Source organism: Octopus sinensis, linkage group LG14, assembly GCF_006345805.1.
Source record: "Octopus sinensis linkage group LG14, ASM634580v1, whole genome shotgun sequence".
In the NCBI taxonomy this organism is placed as follows: Eukaryota; Metazoa; Mollusca; class Cephalopoda; order Octopoda; family Octopodidae; genus Octopus; species Octopus sinensis.
This window is the reverse complement of record NC_043010.1, coordinates 33,513,684-33,529,116: the sequence shown is the minus strand read 5'-3', so window position 1 is coordinate 33,529,116 and position 15,433 is coordinate 33,513,684. Positions and strand designations below refer to the sequence as shown.

At 38.0% G+C, this 15,433-nt stretch overlaps 1 protein-coding gene across 16 annotated transcripts in view; it reads right to left on the bottom strand.

The window, feature by feature from the left end:
• The window catches only part of LOC115218961 (mothers against decapentaplegic homolog 4), a 253,163-nt gene that overhangs the window by 197,744 nt on the left and 39,986 nt on the right, over window positions 1-15,433 (bottom strand). The gene's annotated exons all lie outside the window — the stretch shown is intronic.

The following is a 15,433-nucleotide window of genomic DNA, read 5'->3' as shown; positions in this document are numbered from 1 at the left end:
AACATCATAACCACCGACAAGAACAGCGCCCGTATTACTCTCAAAGGGGATGAGGAAGAGACGGGCGTCAGCCTGTGCATTTGCTTGTGTGCGTGTGAGTGTGTGCTAGTGCGCCCATGTGTGCGTGTGGCGTCAGTGTGTCGGCAAATGTCGGTCAGGCTGCCGCCACAAGAACACACACAGGTAGTGGGAGGGGAGGAAAGGAGGTGTGGGATGAGGTTGATGCAGTGAATTACAAAAAAAATAAAAAAGAAACAACATCGAAACAAATTTAAAGGACTGATTCCCCTCCTTCACACACACCAATGGGGACTTTCCTTATCTGCTTTCTATTGTGCTTACCCTCCCCTCATATACAATTATATGATGAGTATATGCATGCATATATACATCTCCATGTGTATGTGTGTGTGTATCTGCGTATATATAGGAGGGAGAAAGGCGAAAGCAAGTAGCGAGTACGATATCTACTTTAGAATTAAAAGATTATATACACACACAACTAATTCAAACAGATATTTTTAAATTGAAATTTAATTTGTAGGATATGCGAATTAAACAGAAAAATACAAGTATTGGACGAGCGGATATGTGCGTGTGCGAACGTTGTCTCTCTGTATGTGTGTGTGTATACACACATACACGCACAGAAACACAATATATGTACACACACACACGAATATGTATACACATAAATATTCATAGGTATATGCACACATGCATATATATATATATATATATATATATATATATATATATATATATATATATATATACATATATACTTTGGATGTTTTAAGTGGGAGAATGTATGCAAATGTTAGCGAGTTTTACCAGTGGTTCGATTCACCGTCACCGAGTTAGTTCGCCGTGGGTGCGGGTGTGTAAGTGACAAAACAAAACGGTATCAAATAATGGTATGTGAACTGATAAACAGTGTAAAGAGAACATCAAGAAAAACAAAGCCAAGAAGAAAACACAGCACGCAATGATATCAGGACTCGCACTCTTTCTTGTACATAAATCTATAAATAGGTTTACTACGTAAACAATTCAACCGAGGATAATTTAAATTCAAAACTACAGCACATTCTACACTATCACCTTCCGATACTATAAACATAAATCACACAACAGACATTTTCTATACAATCAGCTCCTGATAGATAGTATCAACACAACTCGAACATCTCTACTCAAATAATTCTATATAATCGCTTCATCACCATCACCACTACCACCGATACTATATAACACAGCTCATATCACATATTCTACAGAAGCACGTCCTGATACTATAATGCAACTCTCGCAGGCAGCACACATTCTATGCAATCACCGCTCTCTAAATATTATATTACACAAAAACACACAGTACCTACCACACACACACACACATATATATACACACACAACTGCCTTCTGATACTGTGGCAAAAATTCAACATTCATTCTACACATCCGAAACATAACAAAGCATAAAACATGCTATACAATAAATATTCTACACTATCACCTCCCAACACAATACAGAATCTACAAGATTATTTCTTCATAGCTATAATACAACTCATATAACGTACTTTACACAATTACTTCCTAATAAATACTATAACACAGCATATTCTACATACAATTACCTCCCCAAAAACTATCATACAACTCGCACAATACATATTCCAGAACATAAACAGCCAGATACAAGAAAAACCTCTTCTCTTTCTCAATCCACAAAATCAGATCTCAATAGAAGGAAAGACTTTTGAAGAAGCCTAAACATGGTTACACGACCTCCTAGAAATAACAGTCAAATCTTTAAGGAAGGTTTGATTACTACACTCTTTTGTTCGAAAAAAAAAAAAGAAAAGAAAAGGATACACTGAATGATGTAGTTCTAGATGTCTAAAAAGTGAGGATGGTGGTAAAAGCTGAGACCTGACCTGGAGCTCAAGAGCAACAAAGAGGAACATAAAAAAAGACAATAAAAAAGACATCTAAACAAATGACATGAAATACAAACGCCTTTTCACAATATATGACAGAGCCTCTACTTGATCTCTCCACCAGCTAGAAATAGCATCACAAATCGACCTTAAATCACATCCTACTGCCTGAAAGGAGTAAAATACACATTGCATAAGGAATGTGGTCTTAAGATGCACAATCAAGAAAAACAAAACAAAACAAAAAAGGACGTGATGGTTACAACTAAATGTCTTTGATTCCTGATTGGCCAGCTTAATTAGAACAGATCTGGAGTTGAACAACAAAATGCTGCAGCAAAATGACTAAAAACAAATTATATCTGTTTATAATAATAATAATAATAATAATCCTTTCTAGTGGAAGCACAAGGTCTCAAATTTGGGGGAAGGGATTAAGTCAATTACATCGGCCCCAGTACGCAACTGGTACTTATTTTATTGACAATGAAAGGAAAAGTTGACCTCAGAGGAATTTAAACTCAGAACGTAAAGACGGTTGAAATGCTGCTAAGCATTTTGCCCAGTGTGCTAACGATTCTACTAGCTCATTGTCATAATAATAATAATAATAATCCTTTCTACTAAAAGTCCTGAAATTTGGGGGCTGGAGCTAGTTAATTACATTGACCGCAGTGCATAACTGATAATTATTTCATCAACCTTTTAACTAGCTGAGCATGTTCCTTAGTGGCTAACGATATGTGCATCTTTGATGACAAGTAAGAACAATATATCTGTATATGTATGCAACCAGAACTTTAAATCGACCTTTTGGATCAATCTGAAATCACAGAAATTCCAACAGTAATGTTGCAATAAAATGTTACTTCCAGCGTTCATTTTGAACATTATCTTAGCTCAAAATCCATTATCCTCCCTTTTACAGTAGTCATTCACTCCTCTCTCTTTTTCTGCCTCCATCTAGAAAACTTAGATTCCACTTCTTTGTCACTTCTACCCACCAGTTTAACTTATGTTGATTTTTGCAGTTATGATAATAACTGTAAAGTATAATTAGCGATTACAACTTTTAAGACATGAAGGAAATATTATACATGGATAGCCAGGAGAGTAAATCAAAGTATTTTCACATTTTACTATTTTATAAGTTTTAAGGTGTTCTCTATAAGACTGACAAAGTGAGTTATGTTTTTAATCCTTAGCAAAGGAATAATGACTTACTGATGAAGATTAATCAAATCTGAAATCATTGATGATATGACTCCATCTTACTTGCCACAGGGAGTTGTTGTCTCCTTTATCAGTTAGAAAAGTGCTCTCATGTGGCTAAGAGTTGTTTTGACTCTTATTTCTAGCAATGCTGGTACTGACTAGCACCCTCTGTCACTTTAGTCACAACTGTACTTATTGCACTTTAGCTGTAAACTGCAAATAGCCACCATAATAATTTAAACATTCTTTTATTCTTTTACTTGTTTCAGTCATTTGTCTGCAGCCATGCTGGAGCACCGCCTTCAGTCAAACAAATTGACCTCAGGATTTATTCTTTGTAAGCCCAGTACTTATTCTATCGGTCTCTTTTGCAAAACAGCTAAGTTTCAGGGACATAAACACACCAACATTGGTTGTCAAGTGATGGGGGGGGGGGGAACAAACACACACACATAAATATATAAACATATATACACAATGAGCTTCTTTCAGTTTCCGTCTACCAAATCCACTCACAAGGCTTTGATCAGCCTGAGGCTACAGTAGAAGACACTTACCCAAGGTGCCATGTAGTGAGACTGAACCCAGACCCATGTGGTTGAGAAGCAAGCTTCTTACCATGCAGCCATGCCTGCACCTATATGAAGATTAATCAAATCTGAAATCATTGACGATACAACTTCATACATAAAAATATATTTCGGTAAATTTTTCATTTCCCATTCACATTTCACTACTCTTTCTCTTGCTTGACTGTGGCCATGCCGGAGCACTGCCTTTAGTCAAGCAAATCGACCTCAGGACTTATTCTTTGTAAGCCTAGTACTTATTCTATCGGTCTCTTTTGCCGAACTGCTGAAGTACGGGGACGTAAACACACCCGCATCAGTTGTCAAGCGATGTTGGGGGGACAAACATATACACATACATATATATATATATATATATATACACGACGGGCTCCTTTCAGTTTCTGTCTACCAAATCCACTCACAAGGCTTTGGTCAGCCAGAGGCTATAGTAGAAGACACTTGCCCAAGGTGCCACACAGTGGGACTGAACCTGGAGCCATGTGGTTCGTAAGCAAACTACTTACCACACAGCCACTCCTACGCCTTTTTATAAACTATGAAAGGATGTTAATAGCGTTGGGAAATGATATAAACAAAGCAAAGAGATACACCAGTTATAATGATCCTTGATTTTTCTTCTTTTTGTTTTTGTGCAAGTAATATTAATTTGTTTTGTCAGAGAAGTAATATAAATAATTAGGGTCCCAACAAAGTAGGCAAAATATTTTGTAGAGTATGTCTATATTAGGTGCAGGTGTGGCAGTAAGTTTGTTCTCAAATAACATAGTTCTAGGTTCAGTCCCACTACGTGACACCGTGGGCAAGTGTATTCTACTATATGTAGTCTTTGGTCGACCAAAGCCTTGTGAGTGGATTTGGTACATGGAAACTGAAAGAAGCCTATCGCATATATATAGGCATATGTCTTTATGTCTGTGTTTGTCCCTCACCACTGCTTGACAATTGATGAAGGTGTGTTTAAGTCCCCTGTAACTTAGCAGTTCAGTGAAAAAGACCAATAGAATAAGTGTCAGGCTTAAAAAATAAAATAATAATGGGGTTGATTCTTTCAACTATAATTTTTCAAGGTGGTGCCCCAGCATGACCACAGTCTGAAACAAGTAAAAGATAAGATTCAAAGACTAAAATGCAAAACTGTAAGAGAGAGAGAGAGAGAGAGAGAGAGAGAGAGAGTATAGGACTGTAAATGTATGTGTTGTTTAGTAAACACACTTCTAGCCTCACTGTGAAAAGGTAAATACTATAGTCAACCCATGTTTTTTTTTTTGCTTTTTGTTTTTATTTTGTATAACCAGAAAGAATAGCAGCATACAGTTATTTACAGTAAATACACACTCACTCAGAACTAAATTAATGAAAACTGAGACTTGTTTGATCTCTTTATTTTTTTTCTTTCCTGTGCAGAGTGGTTTTATCACAGAGTTCACTTTTCATAGGCTAAATCTACTTTTCTACAATATGTGTTTACTATAAAAAAAATTAAAAAAACACCTATAAGTTTACTTTCCAAGTCTAGTTACCCCAATGCTGCATCATGTTCCTATGAATTTTTTCATTTGATATATATATATATATATATATATATGCAAAAAAATTCATAGGAACATGATGCAGCATTGGGGTATATATATTGGCCTGCTCGCTTAGCCAGCGGGGTGGCGTCATTTGAAGGCTAAAACAATGCGAAGCGCATTGTGACCAGCGAGGTGTAGCAACATCTGATAGCCTGGTTGGTGATGGTCGTGGTGTGTGTGTGTGTGTATAAATATACTTTATTTAAAAGCAGCAGAAATATAACCAAAGCTGTTACTCAGAATTTTAAGTTCTTGTTTGTTAACAAAACTGTCCGACGAATGAGAACGTGAAACTCTAGTAACAGCTTTTGTTGTATTTCTGCTGCTTTTAAATAAAGCATATTACTCTACCTCTGGTATTTGAGTACTCTTTTTCCCACCTTGTTTCACATTTATGTGCTTACTCCGGTATATATATATATATATATATATATATATATATTTATATTAATAATAGAAGGGTAAAATTTATTAATTAAATAAATTAATTAATGAATCAATCAATTAATTAACAATTTTACCAAGTAGATTGGTACATTAAAATAACCTTTATAGGTAAAATTATCCACATAATTTGTATATATGTATATGCATGGTTGTATGTGCATGTGTGTGAATGCTGATTTTGTGTGTTTATTAGTATCATCTGAATAAGAGATGGGGACATTGTGAGGAATGTAATGGTTGAATGAAATGTCTTTTATTTGAAATACAAATACAAATAGGTGCTGACCACAGGAAAAGCATGATTGCAGAAAATCTGCATCAGTAAGTTTCATCTATTTCATGCCAGCATAACAAAGCAGAAATGCTGGTAACAACAGTGTACAGGGGTGGGCAAAAGTAGGTATACAGTTGTTGTGTACAACAAAGATCTTTGAAGGCACATGGCTTAATGGTTAGGGCATTCAGCTCACGATCATAAGGTTGTGAGTTCGATTCCTGGCGACGCGGTGTCCTTGAGCAAGACACTTTATTTTGTGTTGTTCCAGTCCACCCAGCTGGCAAATATGAGTAGTACCTGTATTCTAAAGGGCCAGCCTTGTCACACTCTGTGTCACGCTGAATCTCCCTGAGAACTACATTAAGGATACGCATGTCTGTGGAGTGCTCAGACACTTGCATGTTAATTTCACGAGCAAGCTGTTCGGTTTATCATATCAGCTGGGACATATAACTAACGGAGTGCTCCTTTTACAACAAAGATCTGTGCTTAAGAGTTGAGAGTTCACTTTAAGAGTGCATAAATATTCCATGTTCTTTAACACCTTAGAGGACATAAAATCATAGAATTCTTATCCTAAAAAAGAACATTCCACTCATTTTAAGAAACTGTACACTTACTTTACCTTATCATTGTACGCTACATTTCAATGGGTAAAAAATAAAACAAAATGTTATGGAATAGTGGAAGCATTTGAGTTCATCCACTTTGGACCCCGAAAGGATGAAAGGCAAAGTCAACCTTTGCAGAATCTGAACTCAGAATATAATGACAGACGAAATACCACTAAGTATTTCGCTCGGCGTGCTAACGATTCTACCAGTTTGCTACCCTCAAATTTTGCCACAAGGGCAGCAGTTTTGGGGGAGAGGATGAGTTGATTACATTGACCCCAGTGTTCAACTGGTACTTATTTTATCGACCCCGAAAAGATGAAAAGTAAAGTTGATCTCGGCAGAATTTGAACTAAGAACGTAGTGACAGGTGAAATATCACTAAGCATTTTGTCCGGTGTGCTAACAATTCTGCCAGCTCACTGCTTTGATAATAATGATTATCATCATCATCATTATTATTATTATTATTATTATTACTACTACTACTACTACTACTATTATTATTCAAATTCCGCTGAGGTCAACTTTGCCTTTCATCTTTTCAGGATCGATAAATTAAGAGCCAGTCAAGTACTGGGGTCGATGTAACTGACAATCCCTCTCCCCACAAATTCCACACCTTGTGCCTATAGTAGAAAAGATTATCATTATTATAATTATTTCTATAAGGCAGCAAGCTGGCAGAATCATTATCATGCTGGATGAAATACTTAATGGCATCTCATCCATTTTTATGTTCTGAGTTCAAATTCTGCTGGGGTTGACTTTGCCTTTCATCCTTTTGTGGGGTCAATAAAATAAGTACTGGGATTGATGTAATCAACTAGCCTCCTCCCCTAAAATTTCAGGCATTGTGCCTATTTTAGAGAGGATTATTATTATTATCCTTTCTACGTTAGGTGCAAGGTCTGAAATTATGGGGAAAGGGACTAGTTAATTACATTGACCCCAGTGTTCAACAGGTGCTAATTTTATCAATTCTGAAAAGATGAAAACCAAAGGCAAAGTCTGTATATATTTATCTGTCTAAATATAATATTTATGTATGTGTGTGTGTGCATGGGTATGGCTGTGTAGTTAAGAAGCTTGTTTTGCAGCCACATAGTTTCGGGTTCAATCCCACTGCATGACATCTTGGGAAAGTGGTTTTTACTATGGCCCTGGGCCAGCCAATGCCTTTCAGTTAATTTGGCAGATGGAAAATGTGTGGGGACACACACACACAAATTTAGCAGTTTATCAAAAGAGCTAGATAGAATAAGTACCAGACTTTACAACATAAACACTGGATCAATTTATTCAACTAAAACCTTTTAAAGTTGTGCCTGCTCCAGCATGGCTGCAATCCAATGACTAAAATAAATAAAAGACACTCAAAGATTATATTCCAATATATCTTTTGGTACATTTTTAGGTATATATTTTGCTAAATATAGAAAAGTAGAGCTAAAATAATGTAATCTAATATACAGGCTAAATTGCACCTAGGAGTACAAATATTGATTTTATTATTTGAATATTAATATTTGTACTTCTTAATGTATTTTGCATTTATCCTCAAATGTAGTTTAGAATACATATACTCCTGTCTGAAGAAGCAGTAACAGAAATTCCAGAGTAACAGGCCTCTAGATCAACTAAAATAAGCTATGAGTCAAGATAGGACAATTGCTTCTTGTGCTAATGATGCCTACTGAGGGAGAAACACATGCCCACAGCTGTCCTCTTATCTTCAGAAAAAGACAAACAAATTGTCTTTTCCTTAATAGCTGTGTCAATACTGAAGTATTTATGATTCTTAAGATTATTTCCCCTTCTTGTCCAGAGTCAATAACAATTGGCACTAAATGCTTGTTTACTTTCTCACTTGAAGTAAAAGAAATTTTTAATAAATTGAAAATTTGTGTAGTGTGGTATTTATTGTAGCCTTCTTCATCCATGTTGAGTATGTGTATGTACACATATACATATACACACACACACATATACACATATATACACATACCTGTATATAAAGAAATATCTACATGCACATTTATGTCAATAAAGACACACATACACCAGGTTTCCTGTAATAGAAACACACACGTGTACACAAATCACTGTAGTGTTTCTGATCCACCCATCACTCTTCCTTACATCACCTTTGTTGTGTCAGACCTCCCCCAACCTTGCACTAACCCCAACACCTAGTCTTTCTTTCCTAGAATCCCAATCCTCTGGAACTCTTGTTCTTTTCATGCCCTTCAAGTAAATTTTGATTTGCAATGGTTCAAGGACAACATTAACAGTATCAATATCACTAGTCTTGGAGGTCCTGCAAAGGCTATGGGCACTGCATCTCCTCTGAATGTAATAAATTCTTTCTTTTTTTTTTTTTCATGACTACATTGCTGATCAAAAAAACTTATGATTAGAAATTTTACAGATGATCAGAAATTTTATAGGTGCAGGAGTGGCTGTGTGGTAAGTAGCTTGCTTGCCAGCCACATGGTTCTGGGTTCATTCCCACTGCGTGGCACCTTGGGCAAGTGTCTTCTACTATAGCCTCGGGCCGACCAAAGCCTTGTGAGTGGATTTGGTAGACGGAATGTATGTATGTATGTGTATATGTTTGTGTGTCTGTGTTTGTGCCCCCAACATTGCTTGACAACCGATGGTGATGTGTTTACATACCCCGTAACTTAGCAGTTTGGCAAAAGAGACCAATAGAATAAGTACTAGGCTTCCAAAGAATAAGTCCCAGGGTCGATTTGCTCAACTAAAGGCAGTGCTCCAGCATGGCTGCAGTCAAATGCCTGAAACAAGTAAAAGAGTAAAAGAGATGTCACTATTTAATCTAGAACCATCTTATTAATGTAAATTCCTTATGGCAGTTAAGTACACCTTAAAGGTGATGTTGCTGCTATTTCTACCAGATTCAGCAATCATGTGGAGGACACCTTGTTGGCTTGATTGGTGAAGGTGTTGTTCTTCTTAATGGGAAATTAATTATGTTAGTAGTGGACAAGAAGGTGTTAGTTATGCAAATGGAGTAGATGTTTTTATTGGTAATGATAGTGTTGTAGTGTGCCATGTGACAGAAGGTGTTACAAATTCTATTACAGTAATCTTTCAACTATTGCAGGTGTTACGTTCCAAAAACTCCCCACATCATCATCATTGTTTAATGTCTACTTTCTATGCTAGCATGGGTTGGACGATTTGACTGAGGACTGGCGAACCAGATGGCTGCACCAGGCTCCAATCTGATCTGGCAGAGCTTCTACAGCTGGATGCCCTTCCTAACACCAACCACTCCGAGAGTGTAGTGGGTGCTTTTACGTGCCACAAGCACAAGGGCCAGTCAGGCGGTACTGGCAACAGCCATTCTCAAATGGTGTTTTTTATGTGCCACCTGCACCGGAACCAGTCCAGCGGCACTGGCAACGACCTCCTCGCTTAAATGTTTTTTCACGTGCCACCAGCACAAGTGCCAGTAAGGTGAGGCTGGTAACCATCACGCTTGAATGGTGCTTTTTACGTGCCACCGTGAAGTAGAAACAGTACTGTACTGTATATTTTTTTAATTATTTTTATAATTTGTATACATATATTTTATTACAAATGCAAAACAAAACCACAGAGGAATCGACGTAAGCTTAAATAATAAACTGTGATATGGCAAGGGGATTACTTGTAAATAGTTATGAAATGGTAAGAAATGGCATCAATGGAGAGAAACATTGGAGAGAGAACAGGCTTGGTTGCACACAAGGACAATATTGAACTGATAAAAAAATATCTAGATGAAGGCTTCTCAAACACTTTTTTTTTTACATGTGAACCCTTTTGAGTTTTATTTTATTCAACTGGACCTCGATAGCTATTCAATGTTTAACCATTAGAATTCAAACCAGCCACACCCAGCCAAAATATTCTACCTGTTTTTTGCTGAAACTGGTCAGGTCTGGCCTCTCACACCGATCCTACATTATCACATTGAAAATTAACAGTCCACCTCATACAAACTCTCAAAGTAACAAAATAATAGTGCGTAATTAATTCAAAACAATGTGAATAAATAAGCATTATATTTGACAAAATAATGTGAATGCTAAAGGGTTAAAAAAATCCTATCATATTTTTATAATTAAATATTATTAGGAATTACATAAAAAGAATTGTTAAAATATTTTTTGTATTGTAGAAACAAAATGTGATGTGGACCCCAAAGGTCATATGGACTCCAGTTAAGAATCATTGGTTTAGACAGAACAACAAATCACTATTCACCATTTCACATCTGTTTTCCATGCTGACATGGGTTGGATGGTTCGACAGGAGCTGATGAGTCAGAGAACTGTGCCAAGCTCTACTGTCTTCTCTGGCATGGTTTCAAAGCTAGGTATCCTTCCCATTGCCAACTATTTTACAGAGTGTACTGGGTGCTTTTTACATGGCACCAACATCAGTGAGGTAGCCAAGTAAGCTGCAAGACAAAGACTCCTAAAATGAACAGGGATGGGTACTAGTATTGAGGGAAGTGGTTTTGAGCCAGGTAATGAGAGGTTAGAGTATGACAGAGAGACAGAAACAGGTGCCTTGCTATAAAGGAGGTACATGGCTAAATAGACTAATTGTTAGATTGATAGCTGAATAGCTAGACAGATACACAAATGGTTAAAGTGTTGCACAAATTATTAGATAGATTGACAAATAGTTACACAGCTGGACAAATAGGCTGATAAATAAAAAGTTAACTGTTAGAAGAAACAAATGGTTAGACAGATAGACAAATTGTTAAACACGTGATGAAAGAAACAGACAAATAATCAGATAATGGTAAGATAGATAGAGAAATGGTTAGATGGTTAGACAAGTAGTTAGAGAAATAGACAACTGGTTAAACAGATATACAAATGATCAGAGAGAGAGAAAAAAAACAGATGAATGCACAGATAGACAAACAGATAGGTACACAAATGACTTAATATATGCAAAATAAAAAAAAAATTAAAACAAATAGACTGACAAATGATCAAATAAGACATACACATACGCACACAATTGAACAGACATTCAGACATATGAATGTATAAAGAAATCAAGATACAGATAAAGCATACAGACAAAACAAATGAACGTCTAGTGTCTGTTCAACAAAGTGCACCGTCTGTGCACCTGCACTACTATAACAATAACAACAACAGCAACAACAACGACAACAACACTAATGCTGTTATTCAGAAATGGTTGTAGCAGGAGGCAGGAGCGTCTATATAATAATTAGGGTTTCATCAGCAGGGAGTAATGGTGGTGGTGGTGGTGGTACTTTCTGAAACATTGCACTCAGGATGTAGGAAGGGTAGGGGGGAAAGGGGGAGTGGGGTAGCGGGAGGGGAGAAGGGGGAAAAAATAACAACTAGCAACTACTTAATGAGACTATCTATAGTCTCAGTGCATATTCTTTATTAGTCGCAGTACATAGTGGTATGTGTGGTGGAATGGGGGTACTGTTTTCTGACTCTAACTACTTCATCAGGTGTATATATAATAATAATAATAATAATAATAATAATAATAAAAATAATAATAATAATGATAATAATAATAATGATGATAATGATGATGATGATGATGATGATAATAATGGTAGTACTGGTGGCGGTGAAGATGGTGATGAGTTCTATCTTATGTACAAGGAGGCAAAGAAATATTTTAGGTGAAGGGGAGAAGGTGACAACCAATTAAATTAACACTGGTATTATATTACTGGTATATACACATTTATCAATTTCCCCCGAACACTAAATGGAGTGATGAAGAACAAAAATGAATTTGGTATGGTTCAGATTAACCATTTAACATTCAGATTATTCTGTCAAATGTATCATCATCATCATCATCGTTTAACGTCAGTTCTCCATGCTAGCATGGGTTGGACGGTTCGACCGGGGTTCTGGGAAGCCAGAAGGCTGCACCAGGCTCCAGTCTAATCTGGCAATGTTTCTACAGCTGGATGCCCTTCCTAACGCCAACCACTCCGTGAGTGTAGTGGGTGCTTTTTACGTGCCACCTCCACAGGTGCAGGCGAGGCTGGCAACGGCCACGGTCAGATTGGTGTATTTTATGTGCCACCGGCACGGAAGCCAGTCGAGGCGGTGCTGGCATCGGCCACGAGTCGGATAGTGCTTTTTACGTACCACAGACCAGGGATCCTGGCTGGTTCAATTCGATTTCGATTTTGCTTGCCCCAACATGTCTTCACAAGCAAAGGGGGTTGGCATGGGTGCCTGTCGTACGGTCGCATTGGAGTATTTTACGTGCCACGGACGAGTCGGATAGTACTTTTACGTACCACCAGGCCAGGGATCCTGGCTGGTTCAATTCGGTTTCGCTTGCCCCAACATGTCTTCGCAAGCATGGGGTGTTGGCATGGGTGTCTGTCGTCGGATGAGGTTCTATATCGACTTCGCTTGCCTCAACAGGTCTTTGTGTCCAAGGGAGGAAAGGCATTCATAAGTGGGCTGGGCTCACTTGTCCTGCCTGGTCTTCTCATGTACAGAATATTTCCAAAGGTCTCGGTCGCTGGTCATTTCCTCAGTGAGGCCTAAAGTTCGAAGGTCGTGCTTCACCACCTCGTCCCAGGTTTTCCTGGGTCTACCTCTTCCACGGGTTCCCTCAACTGCTAGGGATTGGTACTTTCTCACACACCTATCTTCATCCATTCTCGCCACATGACCATACCAGTGCAATCGTCTCTCTTGCACACAACATCTGATGCTTCTTAGGTACAACATTTCTCTCAAGGTGCTAACGCTCTGTCGAGTATGTACACTGACATTACACATCCATCGGAGCATACTGGCTTCATTCCTCACGAGCTTACGCATGTCCTCAGCAGTCACGGCCCATGTTTCGCTGCCATGTAGCATGGCTGTTCGTACACACGCATCATACAGTCTGCCTTTTACTCTGAGCGAGAGGCCTTTAGTCACCAGCAGCAGAGGTAAGAGCTCCCTAAACTTTGCCCAGGCTATTCTTTTCTAGCAGTTACACTTTCAGCGCACCCACCCCCACTACTGACTTGGTCACCTAGATAACGGAAGCTATCAACTACTTCTAGTTTTTCCCCCTGGAAAGTGACGGAAGTTGTTTTCTGCAGATTTTCGGAGGTTAATGCTCCCGAGCATCTGCCACATACAAAAACTATCTTCCCAGTTAGCCTACCTTTGACATTGCTGCACCTCTTATGTGTCCATAGCTTACACTGGGTACATCTTATAGAGTTTCTACCTACACCTTTTCTACAGATCGAGCAGGGCCATCTTCCTGAAGATATTTGTGGATTGTCTACCTTCCTACTTATTAGTACTTTTGTTTTAGCTAGGTTGACTCTAAGGCCCCTTGATTCTAAACCCTCCTTCCACACCTGGAACTTCTCCTCCAGTTCTGATAGTGACTCAGCAATAAGAGCAGGTCGTCAGCGTAGAGGAGCTCCCAGGGACAGCCTGTCTTGAATTCCTCCGTAATTGCCTGGAGTACTATGATAAATAGGAGGGGGCTGAGTACTGAACCCTGGTGGACCCCAACCTCTACTTTGAATTCTTCTGTGTACATGTTACCAACCCTAACCTTACTTACGGCATCTCTGTACATGGCTTGCACAGTCCTCACCAGCCATTCATCTATCCCTAGTTTCCTCATTGACCACCAGATAAGGGATCGGGGGACCCTATCAAAAGCTTTCTCCATGTCAACGAAAGCCAGGTACAGGGGCTTATCTTTGGCTAGGTATTTCTCCTGTCAGTTTTGTCAAACCAACATCTTTAACCCTTTTGATACCAACCTGCCTGAAACCGCCCCTGGCTCTGTAGTACAAATGTCTTGTTTTCATAAGTTCTGAATTAAAATCTTCCACCAAACCTTAGTCACAATTTATGTTCCTAACACTAGCTTAATGATAACTAAGTTATTTTACTAAATTCTTTGTTATATTTAAAATTAATTGAAAGAAACACAGAGCATCTTAACAGAAATATGGTAACAAAAGGGTTAACTCTTTAGCATTTAATCTAGACATATCCAGCCCAAATTTCCTATCTGTTTTATGTTCAAACCAGCTAGATCCAGTTTCTCATACATACCCTACAATGTCGTTCTGGAGATATATTATCACAACTTTGAAATCTTGAAGCTACAAGATAAGAAGTAATTGATTCAGAACAATATGAATAAATAAACAATTCATAATTAATTCAAAATAGTGTAATTAAATAAGCATTACATTTGACAGAATAATGTGAATGCTAAAGGGCTAAGTTGACCTTAGCAGGACTTGAATTCAGAGTGCAGTGAACCAGAACAAGTGTTCTGAACTACACTCAGATAACTCAAGTAATTTTGTGCTGAAAAATTATTATTAGCAGCATTAGCAGTAGAATTCACTATTTTTCATGCTGACATAGGCTGGATGATTTGAAAGGAGCTGGAGAGCAAAAGGACTACGCCAAGCTCCAATGCCTGCTTTGGTATGGTTTCTACAGCTGGATGTCCCTTCATAATACCAATCACTTTACAGAGTGTACTGGGTGTGTTTTATGTGGCACCAGCTCCAGTGAGGTTACCAAGACGAGACTACTTGACTGAAGGTGAAGTGTAGTATGAACTGAGAGGGGTAATAATAATGATGATTATTTCTAATATAGATACAAGGCCAGAAATTCAAATAAGCAGGTTAGTTGATTAAACTGACTTCAACATTTCACTGGAACTATATATTATT